The sequence below is a fragment of the Papio anubis genome, chromosome 4 (assembly GCF_008728515.1).
Source record: "Papio anubis isolate 15944 chromosome 4, Panubis1.0, whole genome shotgun sequence".
Classification (NCBI taxonomy): domain Eukaryota; kingdom Metazoa; phylum Chordata; class Mammalia; order Primates; family Cercopithecidae; genus Papio; species Papio anubis.
Genome location: NC_044979.1, coordinates 161,230,029 through 161,246,774, shown reverse-complemented (window position 1 = coordinate 161,246,774; position 16,746 = coordinate 161,230,029). Strand labels below are relative to the sequence as shown.

At 40.1% G+C, this 16,746-nt stretch overlaps 1 protein-coding gene and 1 non-coding gene across 7 annotated transcripts in view; both read left to right on the top strand.

Moving 5' to 3' along the window:
* APP (amyloid beta precursor protein) overlaps nt 1-16,746 on the top strand; it is a 285,398-nt gene that overhangs the window by 225,702 nt on the left and 42,950 nt on the right. The gene's annotated exons all lie outside the window — the stretch shown is intronic.
* On the top strand, nt 5,060-5,164 carry LOC116274726. The gene has a single exon (XR_004183507.1). It is a non-coding gene; the product is annotated as a U6 spliceosomal RNA (small nuclear RNA).

Genomic DNA, 16,746 nt, shown 5'->3' with positions numbered 1-16,746 from the left:
GAACCATTCATTTATAAATGAAAATGCATTGTCAAATGAATGGACCTACATATAAAGTATTTTATGCTTCAAAATGGCAAAGTACAGTATACTATTACAACAGCCTCCTAGTTTTCTAACAGTTGTGAAGGGGTGGCCTGCCCCTCCACACCTGTGGGCGTTTCTCATTAGGTGGAACGAGAGACTTGAGAAAAGAAATGAGACACGGAGACAAAGAATAGAGAAAGAAAAAGTGGGCCCAGGGGACCGCATACAGAGGACGCTCGCGGCACAGGTCTCTGAGTTACCTCAGTATTTATTGATCATTATCTTTACCATCTTAGAAAAAGGGAAGTGGCAGGATAATAGGATCATCATAGGGAGAAGGTCAGCAGTAAGACATATGAATAAAGATCTCTGTGACATGAATAAGTTAAGGAAAAGTGCTGTGCCTTGACATGCATATACAAACATCTTCATAAACCTTTTTAGTACATAAAGAGCAGCATTGCACTAGCAAGTCCCACCTTTCGCCCTAAGGTGGTTTTCTCCTTTCTCAGTAAACAGAACATACAATCGGGTTTTACACCGAGATGTTCCATTGCCCAGGGATGGGCAGGAGACAGATGCTTTTCTCTTGTCTCAACTGCCAAGAGGCCTTCTTTCCTCTTGTACTGGTCCTCCTCAGCACAGACCCTTCACGGGTGTCAGGCTGGGGGACGATCGGGTCTTTCCCTTCCCAGGAGGCCATATTTCAGACTATCACATGGGGAGAAACCTTGGACAATACCTAGCTTTCCTAGGCAGAGGTCCCTGCGACCTTTGGCAGTGTATGTGTCCCTGGGTACAATGAGATTAAGAGAATGGTGATGACTTTTCACAAGCATACTGCCTTCAGGCACTTGTTTAACAAAGCACACCCTGCACAGCCCAAAATCCATTAAACCTTGAGTCACCACAGCACGTCTCTTGCAAGGACAAGGTTGGGGGTAGGGTCACAGATTAACAGCATCTCAAATATAGAACAAAATGGGGTCTCTTATGTCTACTTCTTTTCTGTGTAGACACAGTAACAGTCTGATCTCTCTTTCTTTTCCCCACAAGTTGGACTGCCATGTTGAAATGTCTCCACACATAGATACAAATGTGTACATGCCGGTACACTTCATACTTTAGGTCCCCAACTGGTCTGTCTACAGACTTGAGGTTACAGACCTCAGATGTCGAACTCACCCATAGTAGTGGCTCGTAGAGTGATTTGTATACATTTAGCTCTCTATGCCTTTTTTGGTTGTGATAATATGTAAGTTCTCTTTTTCTTGCTTTGGAGTTTAGTTATAGAATCTGTAAATATATAGTATATGTCATCCAGATGATCTGTGGAAGTCATTGATAATGACCTTTAAAAGTTCATATGTAATACAGCATCTATTTTTCTGAATGATTTTTATAGTTTTCCCATTTGGCAAACAGATACTTTCTTTTGTGTATTTCTACTCCATAATTTTAGGAAAAAGTAAATCATTTTAGCTACATTAAAAAAAAAATACACTTTCTAGGAATAATCAATGTAAAAACTGTTTCCTTTAAAAAAAAAAAAAACTATCTCTACCATTCTGTCAGACAAATTATTGACCTTAATATGTATAATCCAGTGCAGTATATTGATCTTGTTTATGGTGCTCCAAATGGACGCTGGCAGAAATTTGATGAATTAAACATCAACCACAGTGTTTTCTTCATGCCATTGCAATGATTTATTATGGATTATTTTGTTCAGTTCAAATAAATGATGTATGTTCAGATTCTTTGCCCGTTTTTTAATTGGGTTATCTACCTTTCTTACTTTCTTTTTTTTATTTTTATTTTTACTTTTATTTTTATTTTTGGAGACAGAGTCTTCCTCTGTCACCCAGGCTGAAGTAAAGCAGCACGATCTCAGTTCACTGCAGCCTCCGCCTCACAGATTCAAGCGATTCTCATGCCTCAGCCTCCCCAGTAGTTGGGATTACAGGCACATGCCACCACACCCAGTTAATTTTTTGTATTCTTAGCATAGGAGAGATGGTGTTTCACCATGTTGCCCAGGCTGGCCTCAAACTCCTGAGCTCAGGCAACCTGCCCACCTCGGCCTTCCAAAGTGCTAGGATTACAGGCGTGAGCCACTCTGCACTCTGCCTGACTTTATTATTGATTTGTAAGAATTTTTATATATTCTTCATACTATTAAATTCTTATCAAATACATTATTTGCAAATATTTTACCCATTCTGTAGGTTGTATTTTCACTTCCTTGATAGGCTCCTTTTGACACACACAAGTTTTCAATTTAGAAGTCTATTTTATCATTTTTTTCTTTTGTGGCAGTTATTATGATATTGTATCTAGGAAACCATTGTCTGAAACAAGGTTACAACAATTTATACTTGTGTTATCTTCTAAGAGTTGTAGTTTTAGCTCTTACAATTAAATCTTTGATTCATTTTAATTTTCATATATGGTGTGAGGTAAGGGTTTGACTTCATTCTTTTGCATATAAATATCCAGCGTCCCAGCACCATTTGTTGCAAAAGACTATTCGTGCCAGGTGCAATGGCTCATGCCTGTAATTCCAGCACTTTGGGAGGCCAAGGTGGGCAGATAACTTGAGCCCAGAAGTTCAAGACCACAATGGGAAACATGGCAAGACCACATTTCTACAAAAAATTATCCAGGCATGATAGCATGTTTCTGTAGTCCCAGCTACTCAGGAGGCTGAGGTGGGAGGATCTCCTGAGCCTGGGTAGGTTGAGGCTGCAGTGAGCCTTGATCATGCCACCTGGGCAACAGAGCAAGACCCTGTCTCAAAAAAAAAAAGAAAAAGACTTATTTCCCCTAGTGAATGATGTTGGTACTATTACACAAAATCAATTGTCCATAGATAATATGGGTTTATTTCTTAATTCTTAGTTATTTTCTTTGATCTGTGTGCCTGTGCTTACTGTAGTACCAAACTGTTTTGATTATTGTAGCTCTGTAGTAAATTTTGAAATCAGCACGTGTGAGTCTGTTACCTTTGTTCTTCTTTTTCAATATTGCTTTGAGTATCCGAGGTCTCTTGCATTACAACGTGAGTTTTAAGGTCTTCCTTACCCCTACCACCATTTCTGCAAAAAAAAAAAAAAAAAGTGAGGATTGCATTGGATCTGTAGATCATTTGGGGGAATATTTGTATATAAATTTGTTAATGAGGTTTTAAACAACACTTTAACTACTAGAGCTGATATCTGGTGTGAAATGATTCCGCCTTGAGCCCCATTCAGGAAGGTTAGTATTTAGAAGCAGCAAGAGAATTGATTTAGTATGCTGTCATCTTTTACTCCAAATTATGGTGAGATTCCAGAGAAATTATTTGTGAGCTTTTCCTTAAACCATAATGACTGTGACATGTCAGTAGTTTTTGTCTGTTTTTATGCCATTCTTTTATTTTTGTGCGTGTGTGGGCACCTCAACCAAATGGATGGAGCCTGAGGCAGGGTCTCCCACGCCAAAGTCTGCTGTTTCTTTTGATGATCCAATGCAGTTCCAAAGCTATTTTCTCAACTCACCAGCTCGTTTGTATGGCCCTGTAATTTGAAACAAAATCTAAAAAGAAATCTGAAGTAAAATGATTGGGGAGTGAAGTCAGACCACAGTGGTGGCTGTGGGACTACTTCCTGGCATGGAACACTAGAGCAGATGTGTCCTGATTTTTTTGTTGAGTCTTGGGAACAACCAATGATTTTGGACTGGAACAAGGGTTGGTTATTCTGTTTTTCACAAGCATCTGCCTTCAAGGTTCATTTTTTTAAAAGAGGAGGAAGGAAAAAATCAGTGATGTTTGCCACCCTGAGTATGGAGATGAATCCAAATTGAGATTAATTTTGAAATATGTTTCCACAAACACTAACTGGGAATGACATGAATTTGTTTCATGTGAGACAGAGTTTGGAAGGCATGTTAATTTGCTTCTTGGTGTTCAACTCAGAAACAAATTTTGCATGTATTCTCTGAGTAAGCTCCATTATTAGTTAATAGTTTTCCTGCCATATACACTATGGACTGCTTTAGAAAGCAAATCATAGAACGTTAGTTATAATATCTCATCAAAAATAGTGGATCCATCTAATAGCCAGTTCCAAGTTATGAGACGTGTCCGAAGGAATGTTGACTTGGTGTGCAATCTAAACACGATTTATGAAGAGGCTTTGGACTTGGAGCATGAAACAGGTGGTCAGAGGGTCAAGGCCAGGGTGTTACTTAATTTCAGCTCCTGTGGATGGATTCAGTGACCTCAGATAGCACATTTAAAATAGCATGTTTTATGTGTTTGTCTTTTGATAATTATGCATTTACATATGCTCATGAAAACGTGAGTTAAATCTTACTTTTTTGAAACAGTGCTTGGCAACAACTTGTTTTGTCTTGTACATGTCTCTTTTGTCTTTGCTTTTGGTTCCGGGGGCATTGAAATTTGTCTGCCCATCCCCTGAGGACAGATGTTTAGGTGTGGACCTATGTCTTCAGCTTCCTGTATAGTATTGAAGTTGCTATAGCTGCATGTTTTCTAAAATTTTTGTACATGTGATTTAATTGTTAATGCTTATGATTTTTAAGTATAGTATTCTGATAGCAAATAGATTTTGTCAAATAAAAACTAACTTTATCATCACCATTGAGATATCACTAGGTATATGACTTAGTTCTCAGTCACCACTTTCATTTGTAAGGAAGTCTTAGAGGTTTTCACAAGTGCATATATGATAGACTGGGCACGGTGGCTCATGCCTGTAATCCCAGCACTTTGGGAGGCCAAGGCAGGCAGGAGTTCGAGACCAGCCTGGCCAACATGGCAAAACCCCATCTCTACTAAAAATACAAAAATTAGCTGGACATGGTGGCACATGCCTGTAATCCCAGCTATTCTGGAGGCTAAGGTTGGAGAATCACTTGAACCTAGAAGGCAGAGGCTGCAGTGAACTGAGATTGTGCCACTGCACACCAGCCTGGGCAACAGAGGAAGATTCCATCTCAAAAAAAAAAAAAAGTGTATATATGATGCTTGCTTGAGCAGTACATACACTAAAATTGGAATGATTAAAGAGAAGATTAACCTGGCCCCTGTGCAAGGATGACATGCAAATTTTGTAAAGTGTTTTATATGGAACTTTACTTATATGAGGTGCCTAGGGTAGTAAATTCATAGATACAGAAAGTAGAATGGTGATTGCCAGGAGCTGAGAGGGTGAGGGACTGTGGAGTTAGTGTTTAACGGGCACAGAGGTTCAGTTTGGGAATACTGAAAATAGTTCAGCGGGGAAGATGGATGGCTGTAATGCATCATCCATCACAGTTGCACAGCAGCGTGAACATAATACCCTGAGCCTTGCACTTAAAATGGTTAAAATAGTAAGATTTATGTTATATATATTTTACCATGATAAATATGTATACGTACATTCATATCATTTGCCATTGTGAATAGCAAGGCGATTCAAGAAATAAGGACACAGGATCTTCAATAAATGTGTATTAAATGCTTCCCATGTTCCATATTCTTTGCCATTGCCAGAGACATCACAGGTATGAGGGCACAATCTTTGTTCCTCAAGTAATTTAGAATAATTTAGAATTTGCTTGGGGAGACTTTGGATAAACAAGAAAGAAGCTGCATCCATGAGGTCAAGGGATATTGGTTGCTGTGTCTCGTAGCATTTGGTAGTCTCATTAGACAACCATTCTTACTCCTATTGTTTGCTGAAATTTATTAGTGAAGGAAAGAACCTTAGTTTTCAGTTCGTTCAGCCACATGATTTCATAGGCTCGGGGAAACCATGTAATATGCCCAAGGTCAGACGTGGTGAATAAGACTAAAGACTGAATCTATTCCAGTGTCCCTGTGTCCAGTGATACTTACTTACTGCTGTTGCCAAGTTAAACAAAACTGGGTTTGCAGAGCTGTTTATTCACTTTCAGCATCTTTTCACTGACAATGTGGTATGTAGAAGAAATGTCCCTCTTTTAGCATTTGTGACTCAGTACTAAGATGTTTCCCAAGCTCAAAGCTCCACACCCTTAAATATGTAAGTCAGTGTTAAGATATTTAAAGAGAACACAAATATCAGATACATGGTGCGTGTTGCAGGATTTTTATATTATTTTGTATCTTCTGCTTAGAAGTCATAAGCCAGCCCATGAAACATGCCAACAAACATACCTTCTTCCATGTAATTATTGCAGCCAGATTTTTCAGTGCAGGACAAGCAAAGGTTTCTCTGAAAGCATGAGATAATAATTCTCAGCCAGGCCTTCGCCATTTGCAGGGGATCAGACATACAGAATTTAGCTCTGTGGATGTTAATAGCTAGAGCCCCTGTTAGCAGATGGCGTGTCAGTGGCCTGTTGCTGCTGGCTATTAAATCATACACATCGGCTGGGCGCAGTCGGTCACACCAGTAATCCCAGCACTTCAGGAGGCCGAGGCAGGCAGATCACGAGGTCAGGAGATCGAGAGCGGCCTGACCAACATGGAGAAACCCCATCTCTACTAAAAATACAAAAACTAGCCAGGCATGGTGGCGTGTGCCTATAATTCCAGCTACTCAGGAGGCTGAGGCAGGAGAATCACTTGAGCCCGGGAGGCAAAGGTTGCAGTGAGCTAAGATCGCGCCACTGCACTCCAGCCTGGGCGGCAGAGCAAGACTCCATCTCAAAAATAAATTAATTAATTAATTAAAATTTTTTAAAAAATGATACACATCATGAGGTCACCTCCCAAGGCAGCAGAGAATTTTGTGTATTTTTTTCTTAGTTTATATTGCTGCAACAGAGTAATTCTTCTTGATCACAGACTTTACTTTTTTGTTGCTGTTGTGTCTAAGTTTTACTTGATCCTCAAAATAACCTGAGACAGACAAAGATAGTTTTTCCCGTTAATCTCCTTCATGAGTCTGACTTTGCCAGCCAGGCTGATCGAATATCCATAGCTCTGGATGTCTTTATTTATGTTATTCCATCTACCTACAATGCCCATCCCTAATCTTGGCCTATTACATGTGTCTAACATTACTTTGATGTGTACATGTCAGTGAATTACACTTACTGATTGTTAGCTTTTTGAGAGTATGTATCAAATCTCACATGCCTTTGTGTGTCCTGAAACAAATGATTAGGTATAAAGTATGTATTGCAAACACCATGCCCAGTGAATATTTTAGGGCTGTGGTTCTCAGCATCAGCATCACCTGGTATCACCTGGGAACTTGTTGGAAACGCACATTCCCTGATCCCACCCCGACCTCCTGAATCAGCAAAGCTAGGGATGGGGCTGAGTAATCTATATTTTATCACGCTGTCCAGGTGACATTGATATATGCTAAACTTTGCAAATTAGTGATTTAGAGACTAATCAACTTGTTAAAAAGTTAATAAATAGGCGGGGATCCATTGTAGCACCCCAATAAGCCAATTAGAGTTACCTATGCTATTATCTTCTAAATTCACATTATACAAATTGTATGCCACAAAAACGTCTAAGGTGAAAACCCAAAGGAATTGATGCATTTGATTAATTCACAAAAATACAACAGCTCCAATTCATACAAAAAAATGCGTGCATATCTGATAAGTAGTTGTAGATTAAAAGGTGAACAACTTCTCATGATTAATACCAATGAAAATGTAATTTTTTAGAAATCTATTATGCCTTGTCATGACAAGGATAGGTGAAAAGGAACTTTCATAAACTATTGGTAAATGTACGGGTGAAACCTTTTAGACTATGTGGCTCTACCTAATAAATGTTCAGTCTTTTCTAATTTTAGCACCGTATTTCTACAGATACACTGGCATCTTTTCTAATTTTAGCACCGTATTTCTACAAGTACACTGGCACATCTGTGGAGGGGGCCCTTCTGCTTGTCACCTGATATCCCTTAATACTGCTAATATTTTTTTCATAAGCATTATTACTTTTAAAATCATGTTAAAGAAAGGATAAATGATGTGCATCAGACTCAGTTTTCCTTTCTCTGATTCCCCTTTAGTTTACATCTCTCTGTCCCTCACTTGGGGCCTTAATGCCCTTAAGATTATAGAGAAATTGCAGTAGGTAATGTTGACTGAAAATGCTAAATTTTAAGAAACATGGGTGGAAATGGTTTAAGCCATCAGCCTAAATGATCAATGAAAATGTCAGACATTCTCCGTTTTCTTCTTCCAAGATATTATACTCTACTGTGGCCTTAGAGCTCTTAGTTCCTATGTAATTCTGATTAAAAAGGAAGGATATGCTCCTCATATACCTTGCTGTTGTCCCCTCCTGTTCATTAGAGTAGCTGATGTCAGTCAAAAGAAATTCTAGAAATGCTGGAGTACTTTTTTTTGTAATATACTGAGAATGCTTGAAGCAAACTAACCAAATTTAAGTGTTTTAAGGATATTAACAATAACAGGAAAGCCCCTCGATTTTCTGCTAAGAATCAACCTGAACGGTTTCCAGACTGCTGGTTGGCAATGTCAGTATCATGAGAGAAACTGAAACAAATAAACTTTAGAGAAAAAGAGGAATCGGTGCAGGCTGGGGGAATGAACTTTGTAATCCAGTAGTCCTTCCCTGCCAGCATGTGTTTTGATTTGATAAACGAAGTCTCTGCTTTTTCTCATCCTTTACTTTTTGGCAGAAAACCAGTATTTTGACACTTGAATGCCTTCTTTCCATCTTAAGGGAGAAGCCTTCTTTTTTTTTTTTTTTTTTTTTTTTTTTTTGTCGGGGGTTTGCCCTTTTTCGCCCTGGCTGTGAGTGGGGTGTCCGGATCTCAGCTCACTGCAAGCTCCGCCTCCCGGGTTCACGCCATTCTCCGGCCTCAGCCTCCCGAGTAGCTGGGACTACAGGCGCCCGCCACCTCGCCCGGCTAGTTTTTTGTATTTCTTAATAGAGACGGGGTTTCACCCTGTTAGCCAGGATGGTCTCGATCTCCTGACCTCGTGATCCGCCCGTCTCGGCCTCCCAAAGTGCTGGGATTACAGGCTTGAGCCACCGCGCCCGGCCTGGGAGAAGCCTTCCTACACTTAAAGTGTGAAGTAGCTCCTTCAGGTATAGGATGAAAAATTAAGTGGGACTATCTGTGAATTACTAAATCGCAACCGTTAAGGAAACTAATGTCCTAATTAGCCTGTCTTTTGACAAACGTGGCATCCATATGTAAGTCTAATATTGTATGCAAATGTGAGACAAGTTTTGCTTTCTAGATCTCTGATGTGAAAGGAAGAGCTGGCTTCCTGGCTTCCTTCCCACGTTCAGTATGAACCTGCCTTCATTCTGGTGCCAACAGCTCCTCAAGGGAACATGAAAGTGGAATTAAACCCTCCTGGTTTTCAGATTCAGAATACTGGGTGATTAAGTCGCTTTATCAAAATCAGAAACTCTGAAAGTGCTAAAAATGGTCAAGGCCCAAGGACTTCCTCATGTGTTGCCAAAGCCTTTCAGAAATCAAAGTGGGTATTTAAATACCTGGGGTGCAAAAATTAGATGTTTTTTCTTTAAAGAAAAATAGACATATTAGAGCAGAATTGGGGGCCCTCTGCAGGAGCCTGAGTTTGGGTGTTGACTGTCATCTAAAGCCTTGTTAATGTGGGCTTGAGGCTTCAGAATCCACAAACAGGGCAAGCTAGCGTCTCGCTGACTCCAGTCCTAGCTCGAGCTTTCTGTGCTGCGCTATATGACTTCTGCACTTTTGTGCCATCAGCCAGTAGACAGAGAAAAGTATCTGGTATTTGTTGGTGTCTTTGGTTTAGTTGCTTTAAGTGCTTGGATGGAAGAGGTTGAATGTCATCTTGAAATCATTGTTTCTTAATGTGTAATTGGGGCCAAGTGAAGCACATTAGTTTAGAGGCGTTCTAGTTAAAAAATACAGTTTCTTGGGCTCTGCCTCAGACCTCCAGAGATCTGCATTTTTCTTATTCCCCCAGGTGATCCTCTAAACATTCAGAGGTTTTTAAAACTCATGCTTCTATGCAATGACAAAAATATAAGGATTCTTAGAAACTTAGGTTATATTTATATTTGTCTTGAACATAGGATGACAGACATTGCCATTTTCATTGGGAAAAAAATGAAGCAGAGACTTAGTCTAGCCAACTCTAAATACATTCTGGCAGAGCTTAATTACTGTATTGCAGAGATGCTCCCCGCCTCCCCCAGTCCCCATCTATAAATTGGCCATGTGAATTTCTAGTGGTGTTCACTTCCAAAGTGGTGATTTTATAATATATTACAATGAAGCATTGTTGACCTCAGGAAGTTCAGATGCATAGAGAGTTTGTTTGGGTATGGCAGCATTAGTGGCTAGGTTTTATTTATCCAAGATAAGACATCTTATTAGCTACAAAAAGGGATTGGCATAAACTGCTTATTAAAGGGAATAAACAGTATAAGAGGCCGGGCATAGTGGCTCACACCTGTAATCCTAGCCCTTTGGGAGGCTGAGGCAGGAGGATCACTTGAGCCCAGGAGTTTTAAAGACCAGCGTGGGCAACATGGGGAGACCCTGTTTCTACAAAAAGTCAAAAAAATAATAAGCTGGGCTTAGGGCTACACACCTATAGTCCCAGCTACTCAGGAGGCTGAGGTTGGAGGATCGCTCGAGCCCAGGAGTTGGAGGGTGCAGTGAGCCCTGGCGGCACCACTACACTCCAGGCTGGGTGACAAAGGGATGACCTTATCTCAAAACAAACAAACAAAAACAAAAAACAGTATAAACATAGGACGGGCTTGAGTCACAAAATTCTGCCTTTCCTAACTTTCCCCCATTTGCTGTTTGATTTGCTGTTTCAGAAATTGTGAACCTACTTCTCTGCTTACAGAACATTCACCTCCCTCTTAGATTCTTCCCTTTCTATCATTGATACTGGCATTCTGCTTAAAGAATTATCCATTTAGGCTCCCTTCAAATCCAAAGTGAGATTATTTTAATAAGAGATGAAAGGGAAAATTGACAAAATATGCCTGGAGTTGTCAGCATTGTAAATAATGGACTGTAAAAGCTTCATCTTGGAAGATTGTCAGAGAGCCTAGTGCCAGCTCAAAAAGTGTAGTCTTTTTAGAGAATTGACAAAAATATTACAAAGAAAACACATGCTGAATACCAACTCCAGGTGCGAATCCTGAGAAGCAACTCACTCTACTCTGCAACAGGAGATGAATTTTGCAGGTTATACAGAAGAGCAATTTAAACTCCCTTGTTTCTTAAAGTATCTCCTAGAGTGACTTGGGATGGAAGTCATATACTATCCCCTTTTTTTCCTTCAAAGTAAATAGACCACAGAGCTGGAGATGTCCCAGACACAGGGGGAAACTGTTTGGATTTCTCCCACTGCCTGTAGTGAAGCAAGATAGGGAGGAAGCACTTGAGAACTTACATGGCAAATGGTCAAGTAAAGAAAAAGAAAAGCCCAGAGGTCAGTTATGCTTTCAAATCCTGAACTGAGTCACATCTGAAATAAATCACTTCCTTGTCATTTCTATGAAAGGGACAGTATAAGAAATTCCTTGCACATCCCTGGTGAGCCCTTGTTACTCTCAGATTCGGCTTTTGCCTTCGGGGAAAAAAAAAGACAAAGAAAAAAAACCGAATCTTCTAGAAAAAGCTATTCTGACCTTTGCTCTTTCTTTTGTCTGGGTGTGACTACATAAATGCATTAGTCTGCTAGGACTGCCATAACAAAATACCAAAATACCACAGGCTGAATGCGTCAACAACAGACAATAATTTTCTCATGCTTCTGGAGGCTGGAAATTCAAGATCAAGGTACCAGCAGGTCGGTTTCTGAGGAGGCCTCTCTTCCTTGATTTACAAATGGCCACCTATGCACCATGCCCTCACATGGTCTTTCTCAGAGAGAAAAAGAGGTGTCTCTTCCTCTTATTCTTTTGTTTTCCTGAGACAGAGTTTGCTCTTGTTGCTCAGTCTGGAGTGCAATGGCACGATCTTGGCTCACTGCAACCTCCACCTCCTGGGTTCAAGCAATTCTCCTGCCTCAGCCTCCCAAGTAGCTGGGATTACAGGCATGCACCACCATACCTAGCCAATTTTGTACTTTTAGTAGAGACGGGGTTTCTCCATGTTGGTCAGGCTGGTCTCAAACTCCCGACCTCAGGTGATCCCCCCCGCCTTGCCCTCCCAAAGTGCTGGGATTACAGGCGTGAGCCACTGCGCCCAACCTCTTCCTTTTCTTATTAAGGACACCTGTCCTCTTGGATCAGAGTCACACCCCCATGACCTCATTTAACCTTTATTATCTCTTTAAAGGTTCAATCTCCAAAGGTCCCTTGAGGGTTAGGGCTTCCATACATGAATTTTCAGGGGGGACACAGTTCAATCCATAGCAGTTGGCTTATTCATACTTTGAGTAGATCCTCTTTATCGTTCCTCAGCTACTATCTATTTAGTGCACAGCTTCTTTATCCTAAAACAAGTCAGGGGAGGCATGAAAGGCATTTTTTTTCCTGCTTCTGCACCTAAGGCATTAAAACCAGGTTGTGGTCTGGCAGCCTACACTCGGCCTTGATGAACTTCAAATCCAAGACTTCCTTGGTATGTGAAGAGCATATACTTGTATGGAAGGATTTGACAGATGTGTGTTTGGTTTTCTTTTTGTTTGTTTGTGTTTGTTTGTTTGTTTTTTGAGATGGAGTCTCACTGTGTCGCCCAGGCTGGAGTGCAGTGGCACAATCTTGGCTCACCACAACCTCCGCCTCCCGGTTTCAAGTGATTCTCCTGCCTCAGCCTCCTGAGTAGCTGGGATTACAGGCATGCGCCACCATGCCCAGCTAATTTTTGTATTTTTAGTAGAGATGGGGTTTCAGTATGTTGATCAGGCTGATCTCAAATTCCTGACCTCGTGATCCACTCGCCTCGGCCTCCCAAAGTGTTGGGATTACAGGCGTGAACCACCACGCCCAGCCCAGATTTTTTTAAATTAATTTTTGACTGGTGTATCCACACTGTTAAAGCAGGGGAATACTGCTGGATAGTATAACAAAGTATAGTGTGACAAACCCATAACCAAGCATTGTTAGCTATATTTTCTCATGTCTTGAGCCAAAAGGTCACAGTTAACCAATGTTGCTACTAAACACTTGTACCATAAAACATTCTATTCCAGTCTTCCAGATTTTATATAAGAATAAAATAAAAACTTTTAGACTACTGGAGAATTTTTTGTTGTTGTTGTTAATACAGTTTGTTGAATGTGAACCCTAAATTGAAATTAACATGCTAAGTTTTATAGATTACTTCAGCTGCCCTGACTTCAGTAAATTTAGTTGTGACACACAGGTACGACAGCTGACTTCATTCTGGCATTAGAGGTGGTAATGTTTCATCACTCTGGAGTTAGTAAAACCTGAAACCCGCCAGGCATTTGACACAGAGTTTGCTGCCAGGGACAGCTGAGCTTCTGGCTTATTGGAGAGGAAATCACCTAACCTCTGTGTTTACAAAGTGTTTGAAACTGAGGCCCTTCCACTTTCTTGCTGAGTGTAAGGGTTGACCTGGCATCCAAAATCCCATGGTCTTCTCAGGATAAGACATGCAGCCATTGGTGGTCAGTAAAGGATCTGTTCCCTGTGGAAGGGCATTGGAAGAGGAGCAAAGATGAAACACACGGGTGTTCAGAGGGAAAACATCTCTGCACTTAACGGCTAGATTAGGTTATTACACTATTATCATAGAGCTCGTGATTCATCTCCTTTATCTGTTTAATTCCAGCCTTGAGTAAAGGACTCACTAAGAAACCACCTTCAGCCGGGTGTTATGGCTCATGCCTCTAATCCCAGCACTTTGGGAGGCCAAGGCAGGCGGATCACAAGGGCAGGAGTTCAAGACCAGCCTGGCGAATATGGTGAAACCCCATCTCTACTAAAAATACAAAAATTAGTCGGGGGTGGTGGCGGGCGCCTGTAGTCCCAGCTGCTTGGAAGGCTGAGGCAGGAGAATTGCTTGAACCCGGGAGGCGGAGGTTACAGTGAGCAGAGATCGCACCACTGCATTCCAGCCTGGCGACAGAGCGAGACTCCATCTCAAAAAAAAAAACCCACATTCTATTCCAGTAGATTTATTATAACCAGAAATTACTTTCTTATCAGCAAATAGCTAATATTCACTTACATGGGCAGTGTATTAGATTCCTAGGGCTGCTGGAACCAGTTACCACAAACCACATGGCCAGAACCAACAGAAATGTACTCTGTCATTATCTCATTATTCTAGAGGTTCGAAGTCCTAAAGCAAGGTGTTGCCAGGGCCACACTGCCTCTTACAGCTCTACGGGAGATTCTGTTTCATGCCTTTCGCTTGCTGTAGTGACGCTGCCAGCCCTTGATATATTCCTTTAGTTGGTACATGCACCCCTCCAGTCTCCACCTCTGTCTTCACGTGGTGTTACTCCCCGTGTCTCTGTTTCTGTGTCTTCTCTTAATATGATTGACGGCCCACCCTTCTCTGGTATGACCTCATCTTAACTTAATTATATCTGCAAAGACCCTGTTTCCAAGTAAGGCCATATTCTCAGGTGTAGGCATTAGGACTTCAACATACATTTTGGGGGAAGATTCAACCCATAATGCAGTTATTTTTTTATTTTCCTTGACTTTTAAGAATGTGAAATATTGTCAGATTTTTTCAACCACTATCAAATTTAAATCTAAGAACTACATGTCTTAAATTTATGACCTCTTCCTTTGAAAAAAAAAAAAAAACATTTAATTGGTACCAAATCGTGAAAGAGTTTAATGCTTTGCATTTGCTTGAGGCTGATTAATGAGTAAATATGTAAACTGTGGCTGTTTTAATTAGCCAGGTTAATTAATGTTTACCACATTGGAAGATGAAAAGGCATGTATAAATGCTCTATAATGTGAATCATGTTTTAATTTGTTGTTGAAGTTTATAGTGTAGCCAAATAAGGATTGCTTATGTCACACTTAAAAAGGGAAGTTCATTAATGGATACAAATATACAGTTTGATAGAAGAAGTAAGACCTAGTATTTAATTATCAGCAAGGTGACTAATTTACAGTAATCTATTGTATATTTCAGAATAGCTAGGAGAACCTTATTTGAATGTTTCTAGTGTAAAGAAGACAGGCTGGGCACAGTGGCTTACACCTGTAGTCCCAGCACTTCGGAAGGCCGAGGTGAGAAAATCGCTTGACCCCAGGAATTCAAGACTAGCCAGAGCATCATAGTAAGACCCCGTCTCTACAAAACAAATATTTAAAAATTAGCCAGGTGTGATGGTGCATGCCTGTAATCCCAGCTGCTCTGGAGGCTGAGGTGAGAAGACCACTTGAGCCCAGGAGTTCGAGGTTCAAGTGAGCCATGATCACACTACTGCACTCCAGCCTGAGTGACAGAGAGAGACCCTGTCTCAAAGAAAAAAGAAAAGAAAAACATATAAGTGATGGATATCCCATTATACTGATTTGCTCTTTCCAAATTACATGAATATATTGTTTTCCCATATAATCTAAAAATAGGCACATAATATCATTTAATATCTTTAATCATTTAATATCATTATTGATACATAATATATTTAATCATTTAATATTATTGATACATAATATCAATACAAAATACAATCAATACAAAATATCAACACAATTATTGATACATAATATCAATACAAAAATTTAAAAATGTAGAAAACGATGTTGGAGCACTATGGTAATTAACGTAGAGGCTCTGACTTTTGAGGTACATTAATTACCTGTTACTGAAGTTGAACATGCTTTAACATTGTATGTTTAGAAAAGGTAGTTATATTTTTTAATCTGATTGTGTAAGAAGGAAAGAGTAGAAATGTTTAAGGCCAAGTCAATAACTATTTAGTATATCATAATTTCAGACGAAATGTGTTTTTTTTTCTTTTTTAGTTTCAAGTTGAAACATTTTAAGATCTGATAAGGAAAGGCTAACTGTGCTGAGATGAAAATAACATTTGTAAAGTAACTTTCTTAAAGAAAATACATTTCTAGAATTCTGTGTAAATGTTCGACAAAGCCTCAGAAGCCTGGATGAGGTCTTGTGCTGAGACTGGAAAGTGTGGGGATTAGAAAAAGTTTGGAGAGATTGGAGTGAGATCCCCCATATGAGGCCTGAAGATGTACATCCGTGATTTGTGGTTCTCTAGGTGAATAAAAATGACACCCCCTTCATTTCACTTCACCATTGTCTGCATGGAGGACATATCTAAAATCAAATCAGCAGAAAGGTCGGGTCTGCTTTACTTTTCATCTCCTACACTATTTTCTTCTTTGTTCTCGGGAGGAAAAAATGAAGTTGCATTTTATTATTATCTCATAGATTCTTATACTAAAATGGTTTGATTTACCATTGCATTTTATTTGGACAAAAAATGCTTTGCTCTCTAGTTCTTAGCAATAACACCAGCCTGGTTGTGTTGTGTTAAGCACTGCAATTAGACAAGGTGTGAAAAATACAAAGAATTTCAGCAAGGACATATGATTTTATCATGGGTGGAGCTGTTCATTGTCTAGCACAATTTGATACCAGATAAATCCCCTTTGGGGAATCTAATGTGGATGCTTTTTCCAAAGCACCTGCGAAGTTCCTCTAGTATTGGGAAGGCTTCCATTTTCATTCTGATGCTTCCCTATGGGCTGTTTCAGCATAGAAGTGAGCTCTCAGTCCATGTTTCCAAAGGCTCCACCCAATGTCCTGAAAG